We start from the raw sequence: 24,708 nt of genomic DNA, 5'->3' as shown, positions 1-24,708 counted from the left end.
GCCGTGACCGCCGACATGACAGTACCCCCCTCTTTACATCCCCCCTTTCTGAGATTGGCCAGAAACTTTTTTAGTATTAGAGGAGCGTTGATATTCTTTTGAGGCTCCCAAGACCTTTCCTCAGGACCAAAACCCTTCCACTCAATGAGAAAGAAAGTCCTCCCTCTGACTCTCTTCATGGCTAAAATATCCTTTACTTCAAAGATGTCTTCCGACCCAATAGGTAAAGGAAGGGCAACGAAGACCGGTTGGAACCGATTCAGAACTACAGGTTTCAAGAGCGAGACGTGAAAGGCGTTAGGGACCCGGAGTGAAGCCGGCAACCTCAGTCTGTAAGACACTTCATTGATGCGTTTTAGTACCTCGAAGTGACCGATGTAACGAGGACACAGCTTATAGGAAGGAACTTTCAAGCGGATGTGCTTGGTTGAGAGCCAGACCTTATCACCAGGGTGGTACGGGGGAAGGTCCCTCCGTCTCTTGTCTGCATGTCTTTTGATTCGGCACTGGTCTTCACAAGAGCCTCTCTGGTCTCCTTCCAAATATTCGAAAATTCTGTGGCGAGGGCATCAGCTGCGGGAACTCCTGAAGAGGCGACAAAGGGTAGTGGAACACCAGGATTGCGACCAGAAACCACAAAGAACGGAGTTTTGGTGGTCGACTCGCTGGGGTGGTTATTATGGGCGAATTCAGCCCAGGGTAGAAGAGAGACCCAATTATCCTGGTGGGCATTGGAGAAGTGGCGCAGGTAAGTTGTTAGGTCCTGATTAACCCGTTCCACCTGCCCATTGGTCTGCGGGTGATAGGCGGAGGAGAAGTCGAGGGACATACCCATAAGCTGACATAGAGCCCTCCAGAAGCGAGAAGTAAATTGGACCCCTCGATCAGACACAATCCGTAGGGGAAGACCATGCAACCTGAAGATCTGATGGATGAAGATCTCGGCCAACTTCGGAGCGGAGGGCAGCCCGGCCAGGGGGATAAAATGAGCCATCTTAGAGAAGCGGTCAGCTACGACTAAGATGTTGGTGCAACCAGCTGAGCAGGGCAAGTCGGTTATAAAGTCCATGGCAATTTGCTGCCAAGGGGCCTCCGGCATCGGCAACGGATGGAGAAGACCGGAGGGCAAAGTTCTTGGAACCTTGTTCTGCGCACAGGTTGAGCAAGAGGCAACAAAATCTGCCACGTCTTGGCGAAGGGTGGCGCACCAGTAATAACGTGAGAGAAGCGATAGAGTCTTCTTGGACCCCACGTGCCCTGCAACCTTGAAGGAGTGCCCCCCAGCGCAACACCTCCAGACGTTTATTCTGAGGCACGAAGGTCTTGACTGGTGGAGGAGTAGAAAAGGTCACCGGGGCCACGGTGATCACTTTGGCAGGCTCGATAATATACGAGGGGTTCTCGTCCTCTTCTGGCGACTGTAGAGATCTGGAAAGTGCATCTGCTTTGGTGTTCTTATTACCGGGCCGGAAGTGAAGCTGGAAGTCGAATCGAGAAAAATACAAGGCCCATCTGGCTTGTCTGGAATTGAGCCTTTGGGCGGACTGCAGATAGGCCAAGTTCTTGTGGTCCGTGAAGATGGTAAAGGGGTGCACAGCCCCCTCGAGCAGGTACCGCCACTCTTCCAGAGCCATCTTGATGGCCAGCAACTCCCGATCTCCGATGGAGTAGTTGCACTCTGCTGGCGAAAGGGACTTGGAAAAGAACCCGCAGGGAACCAGTCGTCCTGGGGGAACTTGCTGGGAGAGGACGGCCCCAGCTCCGGTGGAAGAGGCGTCCACTTCAAGAACAAAAGGCCTACTGGCCACCGGCCGATGTAGGACCGGTGCTGCTGCAAAGGAGCGTTTCAGCGTCAGAAAGGCATCTTCCGCCTCGGGGGACCAGTGATCAGGCTTAGTTCCTTTGCGGGTCAAGGCCGAGATAGGTTTGGTCAACGAGGAAAAATGCGGCACGAACTGTCGGTAATAATTCGCGAATCCGAGGAAACGCTGGATGGCTTTGATTCCGACAGGACGGGGCCACTTGAGTACCGCCGAGAGTTTCTCGGGATCCATCTTCAGACCGGAATCTGTGATGACATGACCCAAGAAGGGTAACGAGGTCTGCTCGAAGAGACACTTCTCAATCTTGGCGTAGAGGTGATTCTCCCGGAGACGGTGCAGGACCATGCGTATGCTTCTCCGATGGGAGGGAAGGTCAGGCGAAAAGATGAGGATATCGTCTAAATACACTATTATGCAAGAGTACAGAAGGTCCCGAAACACCTCGTTAACGAACTCCTGGAAGACAGCTGGAGCATTGCAGAGACCAAACGGCATGACTAAATACTCATAATGACCATCCCGGGTATTGAAGGCCGTCTTCCATTCGTCGCCTGCGCGAATCCGGATCAAATTGTAGGCTCCCCGCAGGTCCAGCTTCGTGAAGATTCGAGCCCCTCTCAGCCGGTCGAAGAGTTCTGGGATAAGTGGAAGTGGGTATCGATTCTTAACTGTAATATTGTTCAGGCCCCGGTAGTCGATACATGGTCTAAGAGATCCGTCTTTCTTCCGAACAAAGAAGAAGCCTGCACCTGCTGGGGACGAGGACTTTCGGATGAACCCCTTCGCCAAGTTCTCCCGGATGTACTCAGTCATGGCCGTGGTCTCTGCTGGAGATAAGGGATACGTCCTCCCCCTGGGCGGAGTGGCTCCGGGAAGCAAGTTGATAGGGCAATCATAGGCCCGATGCGGAGGCAGAGACTCCGCTTCTTTTCTACTGAAAACGTCGGCGTACACGTAGTACGGTGCGGGGAGACCCGTGAGATTGGCTGGCGTTGGCAGGAGACGAAGATGGAGGACGGATTGCAAACAACGAGTGTGGCAGGACTGACCCCAGCGGAGGATCTCCCCTGAGCGCCAGTCGACAACTGGCTCGTGCAGCGGTAGCCAGGGTAATCCGAGGAGGACAGCGTGAGACAATTTAGGCAGCACGTAGAAGGCTATCTTTTCAAAATGAAGCGCTCCAATTTGTAAGTCCACTTCGGTCGTGATCCTGGTAACGAGCCCGGGAAGGGGTGTTCCATCGACGGAGGTGATAGCCCGTGGGTCTTTTAGGATAACCACCGGAATCTGAAGTTGGTCCACCTCTTGCTGCCGGATGAAATTGCCAGCCGCACCCGAGTCCACATACGCCTCTACAGATCTGCGCTCCTGTCCTGAAACAATTAAAGCTGAAAGGGTAAGAGGCAGAGAGGAATTATGATCACCTAGGGAGACCTCTCTTATCTGACCTAGGTGGAGGCGTTTCCCGGCCTCTCAGGACAAGTGCGGATGAAGTGACTAGCCCCACCACAGTACAGGCAGAGCCCGTTTGTCATCCTCTCTCTGCGACGCTGCTCGGTCAACCTGACCCAATCTACCTGCATGGGCTCGGGGACGCTGCTAGTAGAGGGAGCTGCAGAGTGTGGAATGGACGCTTGATATAGCCTGAAGGGTCTGCGTTCTCTAACCGATTCCCGCGAGCGCTCCAAAAATCGGAGGTCTATGCGCGTAGCCAGGGCTATAAGGTCCTCCAGAGTGGTGGGGGTATCCCGACCGGCTAGCTCGTCTTTAATCTTGCCGGAAAGGCCTCTCCAGAAGGCACCCACAAGTGCCTCATTATTCCATCCGAGTTCTGACGACAACGTCCGAAAACGGATGGCGTACTGCCCCACAGTAAGCGACCCTTGGCGGAGATTAAAGAGAGCTTCTGTGGTAGAAGCCAAGCGGCCGGGTTCGTCAAACACCTTACGAAATGTTTCCAGGAAGTTCTGGATACTCGCTACGACGGGATCATCCCTCTCCCATAGAGGGTTCACCCAGGACAGGGCTTCTCCCTCGAGGTGGGATACTATGAACGCCACCTTGGCGCGATCCGTGGGATATTGTTGGGGCAACAGCTTGAAGTGCAGTCTGCACTGGTTTAAGAAGCCCCGACAAAGTTTAGGATCTCCACCATATCTGGGAGGCTTACCCAGGCGGGGGGCGGGGAGGAGACGGCGTCCCTGGGAGGGTTAGAGACGACCGTAGCGGACTGCAAGGCAAGCAGTCGGTCATCGATGGACGCCATATACCCCAAAATGTGGGACTTGGCATCGCGCTGCTGCGCGAGCTCCTGCTGCAGGCTGGCTAGGAGGGGAGCATGCCCGAGGTCAGAGGTCTGCATAGCGGACAAATGGGTGTCCATGGACTTCATGAAAGACATGATTCGGGCCTGATTTTCACGCAGGAACAACAGTTCCTTCTGCGTGGCAGCCGTGGCACCGGCGGGGTCCATGGCCTGAGAGTACTGTGACGTTTTTTGAAAATGGACGTCCGAGAGTGGACCCTCTGGGTCGCGGATCTGGAGCCCCGGGGGTCAAGCGCTCCAGGTGAAGACCGACCCCTATACAGGGATCGTTTGGGGCAAGACTACCGAGGACAGAACCGCGACAGCCGGTACCAGGAGCGGCGGCTCAAGGACAAGAAGCGCCCGTAGGCAGGAGTGCTGGACTGAGAGGTAGAGGACCTTAACAGGACTACAGGATGGGTAGACCGACAGGGAGCAGGTACTAGAGGGGAGAGGACCGGGAGGATGCACACAAGGAGGTACCAGGAGGGAGAACAGGGCGGTCATGCAAGGTGAGAGAACACTGGGAACAAGGAAGCAGAGCTGGGGGCTGGTAGCCACGGGGAAGACAGACAGGACACAGGCGGCACTATAGAAACCGGAAAGGGGCCAAAGCGCAGCGTGGCGAGCACACAGCAACTCTCAGGTGTCCTCTCAATAGAGAGCGCGCCAGAAATACCCTAGGGTCCGGAAGCGGGCGGTACGTGCCACCCCCCGTAGGCAGAAGAGGGGACGCTGGTGCACGCGCGCGCCCTAAGGAAGGAGCGTGGTGCCGTCACAGGAGGGGAGGCAGAGCGTGGGAGCGCGCCGCGGCGAGGACGCCGGTAGGAGGAGGTGGCGGCGGTTGCCGCTGGAGGAGGGGCGGGAGCGGGTGCAGCCGTGACGGCCGACATGACATTCCTTAGGGGGTCTAGTTTTCAAAATGGGGTCATTTGTGGGGGGTTTCCACTGTTTAGGTACATTAGGGGCTCTCCAAAGGCAACATGACACCCGCAGACCATTCAATCAAAGTCTGCATTCCAAAACGTCACTACTTCCCTTCCGAGCCCTGACGTGTGTCCATACAGTAGTTTTCTCACACATATGGGATGTCAGCTTACTCAGGACAAATTGGACAACAACTTTTGGGGTCCAATTTCTCCTGTTACCCTTGGGAAAATAAAAAAAATGGTGACTAAAAGATCATGTTTGTGGAAAAAATACGAATTTTTTATTTTCATGCCCTGGCATTATAAACTTCTGTGAAGCCCTTGGGAGTTCAAAGTGCTCACCTCACATCTAGATAAGTTCCTTAGGACGCCTCTTCCACCGGAGCTGGGGCCGTCCTCTCCCAGCAAGTTCCCCCAGGACGACTGGTTCCCTGCGGGTTCTTTTCCAAGTCCCTTTCGCCAGCAGAGTGCAACTACTCCATCGGAGATCAGGAGTTGCTGGCCATCAAGATGGCTCTGGAAGAGTGGCGGTACCTGCTCGAGGGGGCTGTGCACCCCTTTACCATCTTCACGGACCACAAGAACTTGGCCTATCTGCAGTCCGCCCAAAGGCTCAATTCCAGACAAGCCAGATGGGCCTTGTATTTTTCTCGATTCGACTTCCAGCTTCACTTCCGGCCCGGTAATAAGAACACCAAAGCAGATGCACTTTCCAGATCTCTACAGTCGCCAGAAGAGGACGAGAACCCCTCGTATATTATCGAGCCTGCCAAAGTGATCACCGTGGCCCCGGTGAACTTTTCTACTCCTCCACCAGTCAAGACCTTCGTGCCTCAGAATAAACGTCTGGAGGTGTTGCGCTGGGGGCACTCCTCCAAGGTTGCGGGGCACGTGGGGTCCAAGAAGACTCTATCGCTTCTCTCACGTTATTACTGGTGTGCCACCCTTCGCCAAGACGTGGCAGATTTTGTTGCCTCTTGCTCAACCTGTGCGCAGAACAAGGTTCCAAGAACTTTGCCCTCCGGTCTTCTCCATCCGTTGCCGATGCCGGAGGCCCCTTGGCAGCAAATTGCCATGGACTTTATAACCGACTTGCCCTGCTCAGCTGGTTGCACCAACATCTTAGTCGTAGCTGACCGCTTCTCTAAGATGGCTCATTTTATCCCCCTGGCCGGGCTGCCCTCCGCTCCGAAGTTGGCCGAGATCTTCATCCATCAGATCTTCAGGTTGCATGGTCTTCCCCTACGGATTGTGTCTGATCGAGCGGTCCAATTTACTTCTCGCTTCTGGAGGGCTCTATGTCAGCTTATGGGTATGTCCCTCGACTTCTCCTCCGCCTATCACCCGCAGACCAATGGGCAGGTGGAACGGGTTAATCAGGACCTAACAACTTACCTGCGCCACTTCTCCAATGCCCACCAGGATAATTGGGTCTCTCTTCTACCCTGGGCTGAATTCGCCCATAATAACCACCCCAGCGAGTCGACCACCAAAACTCCGTTCTTTGTGGTTTCTGGTCGCAATCCTGGTGTTCCACTACCCTTTGTCGCCTCTTCAGGAGTTCCCAGGACAAGTGCGGATGAAGTGACTAGCCCCACCACAGTACAGGCAGAGCCCGTTTGTCATCCTCTCTCTGCGACGCTGCTCGGTCAACCTGACCCAATCTACCTGCATGGGCTCGGGGACGCTGCTAGTAGAGGGAGCTGCAGAGTGTGGAATGGACGCTTGATATAGTCTGAAGGGTCTGCGTTCTCTAACCGATTCCCGCAAGCGCTCCAAAAATCGGAGGTCTATGCGCGTAGCCAGGGCTATAAGGTCCTCCAGAGTGGTGGGGGTATCCCGACCGGCTAGCTCGTCTTTAATCTTGCCGGAAAGGCCTCTCCAGAAGGCACCCACAAGTGCCTCATTATTCCATCCGAGTTCTGACGACAATGTCCGAAAACGGATGGCGTACTGCCCCACAGTAAGCGACCCTTGGCGGAGATTAAAGAGAGCTTCTGTGGTAGAAGCCAAGCGGCCGGGTTCGTCAAACACCTTACGAAATGTTTCCAGGAAGTTCTGGATACTCGCTACGACGGGATCATCCCTCTCCCATAGAGGGTTCACCCAGGACAGGGCTTCTCCCTCGAGGTGGGATACTATGAACGCCACCTTGGCGCGATCCATGGGATATTGTTGGGGCAACAGCTTGAAGTGCAGTCTGCACTGGTTTAAGAAGCCCCGACAAAGTTTAGGATCTCCACCATATCTGGGAGGCTTACCCAGGCCGGGGGGCGGGGAGGAGACGGCGTCCCTGGGAGGGTTAGAGACGACCGTAGCGGACTGCAAGGCAAGCAGTCGGTCATCGATGGACGCCATATACCCCAAAATGTGGGACTTGGCATCGCGCTGCTGCGCGAGCTCCTGCTGCAGGCTGGCTAGGAGGGGAGCATGCCCGAGGTCAGAGGTCTGCATAGCGGACAAATGGGTGTCCATGGACTTCATGAAAGACATGATTCGGGCCTGATTTTCACGCAGGAACAACAGTTCCTTCTGCGTGGCAGCCGTGGCACCGGCGGGGTCCATGGCCTGAGAGTACTGTGACGTTTTTTGAAAATGGACGTCCGAGAGTGGACCCTCTGGGTCGCGGATCTGGAGCCCGGGGGTCAAGCGCTCCAGGTGAAGACCGACCCCTATACAGGGATCGTTTGGGGCAAGACTACCGAGGAAAGAACCGCGACAGCCGGTACCAGGAGCGGCGGCTCAAGGACAAGAAGCGCCCGTAGGCAGGAGTGCTGGACTGAGAGGTAGAGGACCTTAACAGGACTACAGGATGGGTAGACCGACAGGGAGCAGGTACTAGAGGGGAGAGGACCGGGAGGATGCACACAAGGAGGTACCAGGAGGGAGAACAGGGCGGTCATGCAGGGTGAGAGAACACTGGGAACAAGGAAGCAGAGCCGGGGGCTGGTAGCCACGGGGAAGACAGACAGGACACAGGCGGCACTATAGAAACCGGAAAGGGGCCAAAGCGCAGCGTGGCGAGCACACAGCAACTCTTAGGTGTCCTCTCAATAGAGAGCGCGCCAGAAATACCCTAGGGTCCGGAAGCGGGCGGTACGTGCCGCCCCCGGCGCCACCCCCCGTAGGCAGAAGAGGGGACGCTGGTGCACGCGCGCGCCCTAAGGAAGGAGCGTGGTGCCGTCACAGGAGGGGAGGCAGAGCGTGGGAGCGCGCCGCGGCGAGGACGCCGGTAGGAGGAGGTGGCGGCGGTTGCCGCTGGAGGAGGGGCGGGAGCGGGTGCAGCCGTGACGGCCGACATGACATTCCTTAGGGGGTCTAGTTTTCAAAATGGGGTCATTTGTGGGGGTTTCCACTGTTTAGGTACATTAGGGGCTCTCCAAAGGCAACATGACACCCGCAGACCATTCAATCAAAGTCTGCATTCCAAAACGTCACTACTTCCCTTCCGAGCCCTGACGTGTGTCCATACAGTAGTTTTCTCCCACATATGGGATGTCAGCTTACTCAGGACAAATTGGACAACGACTTTTGGGGTCCAATTTCTCCTGTTACCCTTGGGAAAATAAAAAAAATGGTGACTAAAAGATCATGTTTGTGGAAAAAATACGAATTTTTTATTTTCATGCCCTGGCATTATAAACTTCTGTGAAGCCCTTGGGAGTTCAAAGTGCTCACCTCACATCTAGATAAGTTCCTTAGGGGGTCTAGTTTTCAAAATGGGGTCATTTGTGGGGGGTTTCCACTGTTTAGGTACATTAGGGGCTCTCCAAAGGCAACATGACACCCGCAGACCATTCCATCAATGTCTGCATTCCAAAACGTCACTACTTCCCTTCCGATCCCCGACGTGTGCCCATACAGTAGTTTTCTCCCACATATGGGGTATCAGCATACTCAGGAAAAATTGGACAACAACTTTTGGGGTCCAATTTCTCCTGTTACCCTTGGGAAAATAAAAAAATGGTGACTAAAAGATCATGTTTGTGGAAAAAATACAAATTTTTTATTTTCACGCCCGGGCGTTATAAACTTCTGTGAAGCACTGGGGGGTTCAAAGTGCTCACCACACATCTAGATAAGTTCCTTGGGGGGTCTAGTTTCCAAAATGGTGTCATTTGTGGGGGGTTTCCACTGTTTAGGTACATCAGGGGTTTTCCAATCGCGACATGGTGTCCGATCTCAATTCCAGCCAAAAACGTCAAATGGTGCTGCTTCCCTTCCGAGCTCTGCCATGCGCCCAAATAGTGGTTTACCCCCACATGTGGGGTATCAGCATACTCAGGACAAATTGCACAATAACTTTTAGGGTGCTGTTACCCTTGGAAAAATAAGAATTGAGGGTGAAAAGATCATTTTTGTGGAAAAAATATGATTTTTTAATTGTACGGCTTTATGTTATAAACTTCTGTGAAGCCCTTGGGGGTTCAAAGTTCTCACCACACATCTAGATAAGTTCATTAGGGGGTCTAGTTTCCAAAATGGTGTCATTTGTGGGGGGTTTCCACTGTTTAGGTACATCAGGGGTTTTCCAATCGCGACATGGTGTCCGATCTCAATTCCAGCCAAAAACGTCAAATGGCGCTGCTTCCCTTCCAAGCTCTGCCATGCGCCCAAATAGTGGTTTACCCCCACATGTGGGGTATCAGCGTACGCAGGACAAATTGCACAATAACTTTTAGGGTGCTGTTACCCTTGGAAAAATAAGAATTGAGGGTGAAAAGATCATTTTTGTGGAAAAAATATGATTTTTAAATTGTATGGCTTTATGTTATAAACTTCTGTGAAGCCCTGGGGGGTTCAAAGTTCTCACCACACATCTAGATAAGTTCCTTAGGGGGTCTAGTTTCCAAAATGGTGTCATTTGTGGGGGGTTTCCACTGTTTAGGTACATCAGGGGTTTTCCAATCGCGACATGGTGTCCGATCTCAATTCCAGCCAAAAACGTCAAATGGCGCTGCTTCCCTTCCGAGCTCTGCCATGCGCCCAAATAGTGGTTTACCCCCACATGTGGGGTATCAGCATACTCAGGACAAATTGCACAATAACTTTTAGGGTGCTGTTACCCTTAGAAAAATAAGAATTGAGGGTGAAAAGATCATTTTTGTGGAAAAAATATGATTTTTTAATTGTACGGCTTTATGTTATAAACTTCTGTTAAGCCCTTGGGGGTTCAAAGTTCTCACCACACATCTAGATAAGTTCCTTATGGGTCTAGTTTCCAAAATGGTGTCATTTGTGGGGGGTTTCCACTGTTTAGGTACATCAGGGGTTTTCCAATCGCTACATGGTGTCCGATCTCAATTCCAGCCAAAAACGTCAAATGGCGCTGCTTCCCTTCCAAGCTCTGCCATGTGCCCAAATAGTGGTTTACCCCCACATGTGGGGTATCAGCGTACTCAGGACAAATTGCACAATAACTTTTAGGGTGCTGATACCCTTGGAAAAATAAGAATTGAGGGTGAAAAGATCATTTTTGTGGAAAAAATTTGATTTTTAAATTGTACGGCTTTATGTTATAAACTTCTGTGAAGCCCTTGGGGGTTCAAAGTTCTCACCACACATCTAGATAAGTTCCTTGGGGGGTCTAGTTTCCAAAATGGGGTCACTTGTAGGGGTTTCCACTGTTTAGGTACATCACGGACTCTCCAAACGTGACATGGCGTCCGATCTGAATTCCAGTCAATTTTGCATTGAAAAAGTCAAACGGCGCTCCTTCCATTCTGAGCTCTGCCATGCGCCGAAACAGTCGTTCCCCCCCACAAATCAGGTATCAGCGTACTCAGGACAAATTGCACAATAACTTTTGCAGTCCAATTTCTCCTGTTACCCTTGGTAAAATAAAAAAAATTGAACCTGAAGTATTTTTTTTGTGAAAAAAAGTTAGATGTTCATTTTTTTTTAAATATTCAAAAAAATTCCTGTGACGCACCTAAAGGGTTAATAAACTTCTTGAATGTGGTTTTGAGCACCTTAAGGGGTGCAGTTTTTAGAATGGTGTCACTTTTGGGTGTTTTCTATCATATAGATGCCTCAAAGTGGCTTCAAATGTGATGTGGTCCTAAAAATAAAATGGTGTTGTAAAAATGAGAAATCGCTGGTCAACTTTTAACCCTTATAACTTCCTAACAAAAAGAAATTTTGGTTCCAAAATTGTGCTGATGTAAAGTAAACATGTGGGAAATGTTAGTTATCAAGTTTTTTGTGTGCCGTATCTCTGTGATTTAAGGGCATAAAAATTCAAAGTTGGAAAATTGCGAAATTTTCAAAATTTTTGCCAAATTTCTGTTTTTTTTCACAAATAAACGCAAGTTATTTGAATGAAATTTTACCACTAACATGAAGTACAATATGTCACGAGAAAACAGTGTCAGAATCACCGGGATCCATAGAAGCATTCCAGAGTTATGACCTCATAAAGGTACAGTGGTCAGAATTGTAAAAATTGGCCCGGTCATGAACGTGCAAACCACCCTTGGGGGTGAAGGGGTTAAACGCTAAGATTCAGAAAACCCACTATTCCCTGAATGTAATAAAAAAAATAACTGTGCTCTAGGGCTTAATCATACATCAGTTTTTCACATACTGTACGAGTTCTATCCTTGTTTTTCACAGACAGCACACATACCTAGTATCGTCTGGGAGGGGCTGTTCACATGTCCAATTTTTATTTTTATTTTTGCAGACTGAGTGGTCTTTACAAAATCACAGACACATGTCTGGTATTGCTCCGAGTGTCTTATCAAACCCAGCAATGCAAGTCTGAAAAAAAAAATTGGACCGCACTCAGATGTTATTGGCTGCTAGATAGGAAAAGCTAGGGAAACTTATTTTTTTCTCATCGAAGAAAAGCTAATGAAACTCAGACCAAACTTAGATGAAATTTTGACATTGTGGAAGTGTAAGGCGTGTACTAGGATGGACTTGTGCTCCTCAACCTTTGCCCTAGTTCCTGTTACTATGTGAAATGTAATATATTTATACTGTATGTATTGTATTATTGTTCAGGGATAGTGCAGTGATGGAGTTAGCACACTAGAGGGGGGGCACGCTAGCACACTTAGGATATCAAATAGCTAACTTAGGAGAGGCCAACTGTGGGTAAGTCACAGAATTTCCTGTATTCTAGTTAGTAGGGCCTGAGAGCCTGGGCAGGGCAGTTGGCAACGAAACATTCAGCAAAAAGACCAGTCGTCCAGGGCCTGTGGGCCGAAGATTACAGCAGCAGAGGAATGCAGGGCAGCTTCAATATGTGGCAGCTAACTACGTGGGCTGATGCCCTTTTGTCTGTGGCGAAATGGACAGGGGAACTCCTGAAGATAGGCTGGCCAGAAGGAGCGCTGTGGTACCAGACAAGTCGGTTCGAAGAAGGGAGGGAAAGAACCGGGAAGGAAAAGAATGTACTCTATGATGTTCCCTATGATGTTTCTGTAACTGAACTGGATGTACTGAGAATGGAACCACGTCAAATCATTTATTTTAAGTTAGAACTGGACTCTGTCTCTCTTTGTTTGAAACCATCAGAAGGAAATCCTCAGCAGATCAGAGAGGACCCTGATGGAGACCAGGGCATGATTGAGCAACCATTGTCAGCCACGACTCCGGCCCTGGCTCCCCTCACAGAAGATCTGATGAAATTCTGAACAGAATCACTGATGAAACAAGGACTGATTTTGTCACACGTGAAAAAAACGTATGTCTGAATGAGCTCTTACCAGCCCATCCCAGGTTCAGCCGCTGATTCGGGTGCCTGTTGTCTGCACAACTGACGTTATGTCGACACTACTAGATCCAATAACTGAGCTCTGCATATTCACGTGGGTTGACACCATGAGTTGCTATAGCCAATGAGCTCACCGACTGGCTGCAGTGCTGTACACGTGACATTATTATTATTATTATTATTATTATTATTATACAATTATATAGCATCATTTATTCCATGGCGCTTTACAGGGAAAAGGGGAAATATAGACAAGTACAATAAACATGTGCAAGACAAGGGACACATAAGTACAGAAGGAGAGAGGAACCTGACCGTGAGGGCTCACAGTCTACAGGAATGGGTGTGGATACACTAGGAGAGGGTAGAGCTGGTTGTGCTGTGGTTCAGTAGACTGAGGATCATTGCAGGCTGTAGGCTTGTCGGAACAGCTGGGTCTTCAGGTTCTTCTGGAAGGTTTCCGTTGTTGGTGAAAGTCTGATGTGTTGCGGCAGAGAGTTCCAAAGTATGGGGGAAGCACGGGAGAAGTCTTGTATGCAGTTGTGGGAAGAAGAGATGAGGGGGGAGTAGAGAAGGAGATCTTGAGAGGATCGAAGGTTGCGTGCGGGTGGGTACCGGGAGACCATGCTACAGATGTATGGAGGAGACAGGTTGTGGATGGCTTTGTATGTCATGGTTAGGGTTTTGAACTGGAGCCTCTGGCAACAGGAAACCAGTGAAGGGCCTCGCATAGGGGGGAGGCAGGGGAATAGCGAGGAGACAGGTGGATTAGTCGGGCAGCAGAGTGTATGATAGACTGGAGTGGTGCCAGAGTGCTGGAGGGGAAGTCAGAGAGAAGGAGGTTGCAGTAGTCGAGTCGGGAGATGATAAGAGCTTGCACTAGTGTTTTTGTGGTTTCATGGTTGAGGAATGCACGGATCTGGGAAATATTTTTGAGTTTGAGGCGGCAGGAGGAGGTAAGGGCTTGGATATGTGGTTTGAAAGAGAGTGCAGAGTCGAGGACCACCCCAAAGCACCAAGCGTGCGGGACTGGTGAAAGAGAGCAGCCATTGACATTGATGGATAGGTCTGGTGGAGGGGTAGAGTGAGATGGGGAAAGATGATGAATTCTGTTTTGTCCATAGAATCGTAGAGTTGGAACGGACCTCCTGGGCCATCTGATTCAACCCCCTGCTCAAAGCAGGATTCCCTAAATCATCCCAGACAGATGTCTGTCCAGCCTCTCTTTGAAGACTTCCATTGGAGGAGAACTCACCACTTCTCGTGGTCGCCTGTTCCACTCATTGATCACTCTAACAGTCAAAAAGTTTTTCTAATATCTAAGCTGTGTCTCCTCTCATTCAGTTTCATCCCATTGCTTCTAGTCCTTCCTTGTGCAAATGAGAATAAAGATGATCCTTCTACAATGTGACAGCCCTTGAGATATTTGTAGACAGCTATTAAGTCTCCTCTCAGTCTTCTCTTTTGCAAGCTAAACATTCCCAAATCATGCAACCTTTCCTCATAAGACAGGGATTGCAGACTGGTCACCATTCTGGTCGCTCTTTTCTGAACTTGCTCGAGTTTGTTGATGTCTTTTTTTAAAATGTGGTGCCCAAAACTGGACACAGTATTCCAGATGAGGTCTGACCAAAGAGGAGTAGAGGGCAATAATGACTTCACGTGATCTAGACTGTATGCTTCTGTTAATACATCCTAGAATTGCATTTGCCTTTTTTGCTGCTGCATCACACTGTTGACTCATATTCAGTCTGTGATCTATTAGTATACCCAAGTCTTTTTCACATGTGCTGTTGCTTAGCCCTATTCCTCCCATTCTGTATATTCTTTTTTCATTTTTATTGCCCAGATGTAGTACTTTGCATTTTTCCTTGATAAAAAACATTCTGTTAGTTGCTGCCCACTGCTCCAGTTTATTTATATCTTTTTGAATCCTCTCTCTTCTCTAGTATTAGCTATCCCTCCTAGCTTTGTGTCATCAGCAAATTTAATCAGTTTACCCTCAATTCCTTCATCTAAATCGTTGATAAAGATGTTGGACAATACAGGGCCCAAGACAGAGCCCTGTGGTACCCCACTTGAGACATTCTTCCAACTGGATGTGCAGCCATTTACGACCACTCTTTGTGTCCGATCACTAAGCAAGTTATGAATCCACCTAACAGTTGCCTTGTCCATTCCATACCTAGGTAGTCATTTTTTCAATAAGGGTTGTGTGAGATACTTTGCTAAATGCTTTGCTGAAGTCAAGATATACTATATCTACAGCATTTCCCTGATCCACCCAATCAGTGATTCCATCATAGAAGGAAATTAAGTCAGTCTGACATGACTTATTAGGTACAAACCCATGCTGACTCTGTTTAATCACTTCATTCTTATCCAGGTACTGACATACATGTTGTTTAATAATTTGTTCAAAGATCTTTCCTGGTATAGAAGTCAGACTCACCGGCCTATAGTTGCCTGGGTCCACCTTCTTCCCCTTTTTGAAGATAGGAACAACATTTGCTCTTCTCCAGTCTTCTGGGACTTCTCCTGTTCTCCAAGAATTTTCAAAGATTATGGAGAGGGGTTCAAAAATTTATTCTGCTATCTCCTTCAGTACTCTGGGGTGTAATTCATCTGGACCTGGAGACTTGAATTCATTTAGGTTAGCTAAGTGTTTCCTCACTATCTTTCTGTTTATAGATATCCTGGATTCTTCTATTCCCTTAATATGACATTGAAGAACAGTTGATGTTACATTTCCTTTCTGAGAGAAAACAGATGCAAAATAGGAATTTAAAAGTTTGGCCTTCTCAACATCGTGTCTTACCATTTCATCATTTTCATCCTGTAAAAATCCTATAGCATCTTTGACTTTTCTTTTACTTTTGACACATCCTCAAAATCCTATATTATTGCTTTTGACGTCTCTTGCAAGCCTCAATTCATTGTCAGCTTTACCTAATCTGATTTGTGCCCTGCAGGTTCTGCAGACAGCATTATATTCTTCTTTAGATATGCCTCCCTCTTTCCATTTTATAAACATTTCTTTCTTCCTTTTTAGCATGTGCTTAAGTTCTGTGTTCATCCATCCTGGTTTCCTTAAATGCTTCCTATTCTTCCCTCTTTTCAGAATTGTTAACAATTGTGCTTTGAGAATTTCATTTTTCAAGATTTCCCATCCTTCCTGGACATTTTTGTCTTTAAGGATATCCAGCCATTGGATCCCTCCAATTCTCTTCCATGTTCAGTTTGAGAAAGCAAGCAGAAAAGAAGGCTGAAATAGCAGACAGACATTGTGGGATTTTGGTCAGTAAGGAGGTGAGGTCAGGTCCAGATAGGTAGATCTGCGTGTCATTGGCGTAGAGGTGGTACCGCAAACCATGGGATTCTATGAGCTGTCCCAGGCCGAAGGTGTAGATGGAGAAGAGTAGGGGTCTGATGACTGAGCCTTGAGGAACACTGACAGACAGGGGGCGAGATGAGGAGGTGGTGTGTGAGAGGGAGACACTAAATGTTCAGTCTGTTAGGTATGATGAGATCCAGGATAGGGCCAAGTCTGTGATGCCAAGAGATGAGAGAATCTGCAGCAGGTCCACGGTGTCGAAGGCAGAAGACAGGTCCAGGAGAAGGAGGACAGAGTAGTGTCGCTTGCTCTTGGCGGTTAGTAGGTCGTTAGTGACTTTAGTTAAGGCAGTTTCAGTTGAGTGATGCGGTCAGAAACCAGATTGTAACCGGTCAAAGAGGGAACAGGAGGAGAGGTGGGAGGACATTTCAAGATATACATGTTGTTCCAGTAGGTTTGAGGCATAAAGGAGAAGAGATATCGGGCGAGAGTTAGACACAGAGGATGGGTCAAGGGAGGGCTTTTTGAGGATGGGTGTGATTGAGGCATGTTTGAAGGATGAGGGAAACACACTATTTGTACGTGAAAGGTTGAAGAGGTGTGTTAGAGTTGGGATGAAGACTGTGGCAAAGTTAGGGATGGGGTGGGACGGGAGTGGGTCAAGCACACAAGTGGTGAGGTGTGATCTTGACAGGAGGGTGGAGAGCTGATCTTCTGTCATGGTGGCGAAGCTGGTTTTGGAAGAACAGGGCTGAGCAGCTAATAAGGGCATTTGGGACTGTGGGCCAAAGCTTTCTCTGATCGTATCGATCTTCTGCTTAAAGAAGGAGGTAAAGTCTTCAGCAGAAATGAGAGGAGATGGAGGAGGTGCTGTGGGACAGAGTAGAGAGTTGAAAGTGTTGAAAAGTTGTTTACGATTGTGAGACAGTGAGGATATAAGGGATGCAAAGTAAGTTTTTTTGCAACAGAGAGTACTTGAAGCAGGCAAGGGACTGCTTGCATGCATTGAAGTGCTCAGTAGAACAGGTTCTCTTCCATCTCCGCTCAGCGGCCCTGGAAACCCGTCTCAGTTCTTTGGTCAGGCTAGTCAGGGCTGCCTGTTGATTGTACGAGTTTTGCTCTGCGTGAGGGGGGCAGCTGAATCAAGTGTTGCTCTTTCTTATTGTGGTGTTATAAAAGGTGGCAGCAGCATCTGTGTCATGAAGGGAAGCTATGTCTGTGAGAGGGAGAAGGGACTCAGAGAGTGATTGTAAATTGAGGTGTTTGAGATTTCTGCGAGGGTGAGCAAGTTTGTGGAGTGGGGGTTGCGCAGTTGGAGAGTAGAGGGAAGAGAATGTCAGTAGGTTGTGGTCGGACAGGGGGAGGGGTGAGTTAGTGAGATTAGTGAGGGAACAGAGACGGGTCAAGATAAGGTCCAGTGTGTGACCATCTTTGTGAGTGGCCGCAGAGGACCATTGAGTGAGGCCAAAGGAGGCAGTCAGTGATAAAAGTTTAGAGGCAGCTGAGGTGGAAGTGTCAATGGGGATGTTGAAGTCACCCATGATGATGGTGGGGATGTCAGCAGAGAGGAAATGGAGTAGCCAGGTGGTGAAGTGGTCGAGAAAGGTGGAGATGGCTAGTTCTGGGGGGTGGTAGATGACAGCCAGTTGGAGGTTGGAGGGGGAATAGATGTGGATGGAGTGCACCTCGAACGAGGGAAGAGTAGCGGAGGGTGGAAGTTGAATTGGGGTAAAGGAGCAGGCATCAGACAGGAGCAAGCCAACTCCTCCACCACGTTTGTTGCTGGGGCGAGGGGTATGAGGGAGATAGAATCCGCCATAGGAAAGCGCAGCTGGAGAGGCTGTGTCAGAAGGAGTGAGCCAGGTTTCAGTGATGGCAAGGAAGGAGAGTTTGTTGGTGATAAAGAGGTCATGGATAAACGACGGCTTATTGCAGACAGAGCGTGCGTTCCATAAGGCGCCAGGTAAGAGGACTGGGGGAGTGGGGGCTGGATGAATAGATATGAGGTTATCGTGGTTGCAAAAACTTGTAGAGGATCGTGGCAGGGTGTTAGAAGTAAGTGTGGGGATGTGTTGAAGAGGGCCAGGATTTGGGGATATGTCGTCAGTAGAGATGAGCAACTTTGCCTTTTTTCGGGTCGAGTCGGGTTTCATGAAACCCTACTTTCGCAAAAGTCGTGTCGAACAAAATCGGCCGACTATAGGGAAAAGTCGGAGGCTGACTGGAACACGAAACCCAATGCAAGTCAATGGGGAAACAAAGTCGGCAGGGAGTGGAGGACAGTGCCCATTTCAATGCCAAAAACATCAATTCTTATAACGGAAGCTTGTCAACCTTAATTTACTTCCTAATAATAGTTACGCATTGAAAACTGTGGGTTATTTGGCTAAAGTTGTGGGGGGGTTGGGCTGCCTCCAGGTTTTCGTGTACCCTGTGGCAAAGAGTGTCAGTGTGCCCTTTTAACACATATCACATGTTACACCCATCCCCGTCTTGGCGCTGCACCTAGGTCTGCCGCTGTTTCACCTGGCCCCCGTCCTGGCGCTCCATCCAGGCCTGCCGCTGCTCTCCATTCTGGGCACACACTTTGAGCCTCTCATGCTGCTGCTCAGCGTTCTGTCCTCCCTCCTGCCTCCTGCTCCTTGTGCCCTGTGAGGAGATCTGTAGCTAAGGCTATTAGGGCACACCCGCCCGCTCTCTTGCCTTCTTAAAGAGGCGGCGTGCATTATTCAAAAAATGTAATCAACCAATGGCAGCGCACTGGCTGCTATTTCTGGCCTCTCCTCCATAAGGAAAGCGCCGGAGCAACGAGTATCTATCATTGCTACATCCGGTTCTCATGCTAACCTGTCTGCGCCGCATCTGCAGTCTCTGTGCATTGTCTAATGCTCTCTGTTTCCACAGCATAACAGTATCCTGTGTTACCTGGTTATATCAGCAAACTTCTGGGCCTAAGCCATCCCATTCCGCCTACAGCCATCCGAGTACAAGGACTGTGTGAAGGTCACTGGAACCGACTCCTTACCAACTAACCGGATCCAGGACCCAGCGCATTACGGACTCTGCTGTAACTTTTGTTATCCCTTTTGGTACTCGCTGGGACAGCTGCCACGTGTTCGGGGTCTAACTGGAGGTAGCACCTGTGTCCTCCGGGTATTCCATTCTGGCCCTGCCTGAGGGGCTTTACTACGGGTGCCCGGGCCTCACTAGTCACGCCCTCTTCGGAGCCCCCCGGACCGTGGTCCCGAGGTTCCACTTAAAAAATAAAAACGAATGTGAACTTCACCATCTCTGCCTCCGCTTCCATTCATTACTAATGTTGAGCGATACCATCCGATATCGTGAAATATCGGATCGGATTGGATCGGACCGATACCAAAAAAGTATCGGGTATCGCAGATTCCGATACCGGAAACCAATGCAAGTCAATGGGACAGAAATATCGGAATTAAAAAAACCCCTTTCTTTCCTTGTAGGTTAATTCTGCATGAAGAAAAACAACTAAGAATAATATAGAATGTATTGGGGGAGGTGGAGGAGACATTAAAGGCATAGAGGTTTAGCCCAATCAAATGGAATAGCAGGAATAAATTTTTTTTTAAAGACGTTCGGAGTTATAAAGATATTGACTATGTTAACCTTTGTTATATTTTGTCAGATATGTATGTTTCACTACTTCCATGCTCTTCACCTTTTTTACTTCTCCCACACTTTCTCCTTCATGATCCTCAGCAGCAGCAGCAGCAGCAGCAGCAGCATCTTTTTCATCAACTTCTTCTTCACCTTATTTATCTTCTTCACCTTCTTCCTATTATTCTTATTTTGTACATTATTCATATTCTTTTCAACGATTATTCTTCTTCATATTCTATTTCTTCATCTTCCTCCAATTCTTCTTCTTCATCATATTCTTATTTGTGACAGGCATTCCTGTAGTTGTTATCTATAAAAGTTTGAAGATTACACCAGCTGTTCTGCCTGTCACAAAAGATTTACAACAGGATTTGTCCGCGTTCAGTTTGGCCTGCAGCAGCAGGCATTTTCCAGGGGCACCACGAGAAGGAATGTACTCACTCCCATACACTGCTTAGTCTTCTTCTGCTTATAATTTAGATAATATCTTTTGCTCTGATTTTTAGTCTTATGCTTAATGCTCTTCTGCTTTTGGTTCTTCTGCTTTTTGTTCTTCTGCTTCTTGGTCTTCTGTCTCTTGTTGTTCTGTATCTTGGTGGTTGTCTTCATGTTCTTTGTCCTCTTGGTCATCTTCTTCAGGGTCATCTTTTTGGTCTTCTTCGGGGTGGTCTTCCGGGTCGTCGTCTTCAGGGTCATCGTTTTCGTGGTCGTCGTCTTCGGGGTGGTCTTCAGGGTCGACGTCTTCAGGGTCGTCGTCAGGGAGATCCAGAGTGATAACCAAAAACGATTTTCAAAAGCTTGAACTTGGAAAAGTAGCAGAAGGCACAAGAAGGCTGAGGAACTGCCGAGAACCAGCTGACGGTACTGGAACCCGGATGGGTAGCAGAAGGAAAAAGAGCCAATGGCACTACCGAGGACCAGCTGATGGTACTGGAACCTGGTTACTAAGCAGGAGGTACCTGTGCTAGAAAGCACTACCAAGGACCAGCAGATGTTGCTGGAACTCGGATACCGAGAAGGAGGCACCTAAGCCAAAGGCACTGCCAAGAACCAGCTGACGGTGCTGGAACCCGGATGGGTAGCAGAAGCTGCAAGAGTTAATGGAACTAGCGAGGACCAGCTGACGGTGCTGGAATCCGGAGGGGCAGCAGAAGGAACAAAAGCCAATGGCACTACCGAGGACCAGCTGATGGTGCTGGAACCTGGTTACTAAGCAGGAGGTACCTGTGCTAAAAAGCACTACCAAGGACCAGCAGACGTTGCTGGAACTCGGATACCGAGAAGGAGGAACCTCAGCAAAAGGCACTGCCAAGAACCAGCTGATGGTACTGGAACCCAGATGGGTAGCAGAAGGTACCCATGAAAAACAAAGTTGCAAGGCCGCGAGCCGGCCGCAGTTACCGAAACCCACAGTCCTTACAGGGGGTGCTTGTCCTACTGGCACTACGGAACCAGCCTTTATTACCAGAACCCGCAGCTCACATAGGAAGCACCTAAACTGCAGGCACCATAGACTCGGCTAACCTGACCGCAACATGACAGGACAACGTTTTGGTGGCAAAGTGACGTTGAAACTACCCGGAAACAGCAGGTTTGCTGGAACCAGGCTGGGCAGGAGGGAGTACCCGAGACAAAGACACTGCCGAGAACCAGCCGACGGTGCTGGAACCCAGAGGGGCATCAGAAGGAACAAGAGCCAATGGCACTACCGAGGACCAGCTGATGGTACTGGAACCCGGTTACTAAGCAGGAGGTACCTGTGCTAGAAAGCACTACCAAGGGCCAGCAGACGTTGCTGGAACTCGGATACCGAGAAGGAGGCACCTAAGCCAAAGGCACTGCCGAAAACCAGCTGACGGTGCTGGAACCCAGTTGGGTACCAGAAGCTGCAAGAGCTAATGGAACTAGCGAGGACCATCTGACGGTGCTGTAACCTGGAGGGGCAGCAGAAGCTGCAAGAGCTAATGGAACTAGCGAGGACCAGCTGACGGTGCTGAAACCCGGAGGGGCAGCAGAAGGAACAAGAGCCAATGGCACTACCGAGAACCAGCTGACGGTGCTGGAACCTGGTTACTAAGCAGGAGGTACCTGTGCTAAAAAGCACTACCAAGGACCAGCAGACGTTGCTGGAACTCGGATACCGAGAAGGAGGCACCTCAGCCAAAGGCACTGCTGAGAACCAGCTGACAGTACTGGAACCTGGATGGGTTCCAGGTACCCATGAAAAACAAAGTTGCAAGGCCGCGAGCCGGCCGCAGTTACCGAAACTCACAGTCCTTACAGGGGGTGCTTTTCCTACTGGCACTATGGAACCAGCCTTTATTACCAGAACCCGCAGCCCACATAGGAAGCACCTAAACTGCAGGCACCATAGACTCGGCTAACCCGACCGCAACTCGACAGGACGTTTTGGTGGCAAAGTGACGTTGAAACTACCCGGAAACAGCAGACGTGTTGGAACCAGGCTGGGCAGGAGGGAGTACCTGAGACAAAGACACTGCCGAGAACCAGCCGACGGTGCTGGAACCCAGAGGGGCAGCAGAAGGAACAAGAGCCAATGGCACTACCGAGGACCAGCTGATGGTACTGGAACCCGGTTACTAAGCAGGAGGTACCTGTGCTAGAAAGCATTACCAAGGACCAGCAGACATTACTGGAACTCGGATACCGAGAAGGAGGCACCTCAGCCAAAGGCACTGCCGAGAACTAGCTGATGGTACTGGAACCTGGATGGGTAGCAGAAGGTACCATGAAAAACAAAGTTGCAAGGCCGCGAGCCGGCCGCAGTTACCGAAACCCACAGTCCTTACAGGGGGTGTTTGTCCTATTGGCACTACAGAACCAGCCTTTATTACCAGAACCCGCAGCCCATATTGGAAGCACCTAAACTGCAGGCACCATAGACTCGCCTAACCCGACCGCAACACGACAGGCCAACGTTTTGGTGGCAAAGTGACGTTGGCACTACCCGGAAGCAGCAGGCGTGCTTGAACCAGGCTGGGCAGGAGGGAGTACCCATGCCAAAGACACTGCTGAGAACCAGCCGACGGTGCTGGAACCCAGAGGGGCAGCAGAAGGAACAAGAGCCAAAGGCACTACTGAGGAACAGCTGATGGTACTGGAACCTGGATGGGTAGCAGAAGGAACCCATGAAAAACAAAGTTGCAAGGCCGTGAGCCGGCCGCAGTTACCGAAACCCACAGTCCTTACAGGGGGTGCTTGTCCTATTGGCACTACGGAACCAGCCTATATTACCAGAACCCACAGCCCACAAAGGAAGCACCTAAACTGCAGGCACCATAGACTCGGCTAACCCGACCGCAACACGACAGGACAACATTTTGGTGGTTGACACTACCCGGAAACAGCAGGCATGCTGGAACCAGGCTGGGCAGGAGGGAGTACCTGTGCCAAAGACACTTCTGAGCAGCAACTGGCGATGTTGGAGCCCAGGGTCAATCAGGGTGTAGGCTGAGGCCTAATTTCATCAAGTTTTATATCTGTTGTAGACTACTACTGATCTTAAACGTGCTCAAATTAGGCCTCTGGCTCCAATCCGTCTCTAGTATTTACCCTGGCCTCCAACACCGCCAGTTGCTGCTCAGAAGTGACGTCTGCACAATCAACACTTGTTCCTGTGTTACTGGGGTTCAGTAACGTCAACTGATCCCTTGATGTGTGTCCGGCAATGTCTCCTGCTCTGTCTACATTCCCACTACTAGTAGTGGGAATGTGGACAGAGCAGGAGACATTGCCGGACACACATCAGGGGTTGAGCTCCTAACCTTTTATATATCTCAATTCCACCCACCTCCCAGCACATCTCGTGTTACGAAGCAAGGACCCACGAAAGGTGCTGTTACCCTCTAAGCATGGAGCCGCAATCTGGTCCATTGCTGAACTATCCTGTGTGTTGGTGCAGGTGTTGGAGTGTGGAAAGGAGTTCCCAACTTACCTAGGTAGTTGGGCACTACACCTTAGGAGAAGGTGCAGTACCTCTGTGGCGACTGAACCTCAGGGGCGCCACAACTACATCACATATAAAACCTGCTGCAATTAGGTCAATCATGGAGTAGGCTGAGGCCTAATTGCAGCAAGTTTTATATCTGATGTGGAGGCAGCAGGAGACTTTGCCGGACACACAGCAGGGGAGCAGCAGGCATTACTGAACCTCACTAACACTGGAGCATGTGTTTTTCTCTGTGCAGACGGCACTTCTGAGCAACAACTGGCGATGTTGGAGCCCAGCATCAATCATGGTGTAGGCTGAGGCCTACTTGGAGCAAGTTTACAATCTGATGTAGTGTGATTTTGGAGGGAGTAGGAGATATTGCCGGACACACAGCAGGGGAGCAGCTGACGTTACTGATCCCCACTGACACAGGAGCTAGTGTTTTTTCTGTGCAGACGGCACTTCTGAGCAACAACTGGAGGTGTTGGAGCCCAGGGATTACAGATCAGGTGGTAGAAAAATGAACACAACAGGAGACCTGGATACTGTTGCCAACCAATTATTTATTCTGGAAGAGGACTGGCAAATTCTGGCGAGATCCAGGCCTTGTTCATTTTCAGAAAAGTAAGCCGGTCAACATTATCGGAGGATAGTCGCGTGCGACGGTCTGTTAGTACACCACCTGCGGCACTAAAGACGCGTTCCGATATTACACTGGCAGCAGGGCAGGCCTGCACCTCCAATGCATACTGGCTAAGCTCTGGCCATATATCCAGATTAGAGACCCAAAACTTGAAGGCGGAAGACCCGTCTGGGAGTACACTGACAGGGCAAGACATGTAGTCTGTCACCATCTGACGGAAATGTTGCCTCCTGCTGACTGGAGCCATCTGTGATGGTGTAGACATTTGTGGCAGGCATACAAAGCTTTGCCACATTTGGGCCATACTGGTCTTGCCTTGTGATGAGGCGCTGCCTCTGCTCCCTCTTTGTGCAGAGCTTCCTCCAC

Source organism: Dendrobates tinctorius, unplaced genomic scaffold (genome assembly GCF_039654945.1).
Source record: "Dendrobates tinctorius isolate UK_male_01 unplaced genomic scaffold, ASM3965494v1 ptg000125l, whole genome shotgun sequence".
NCBI classification, from domain to species: domain Eukaryota; kingdom Metazoa; phylum Chordata; class Amphibia; order Anura; family Dendrobatidae; genus Dendrobates; species Dendrobates tinctorius.
The sequence above is the reverse complement of the archived record's forward strand: the minus strand, read 5'-3'. Positions refer to the sequence as shown.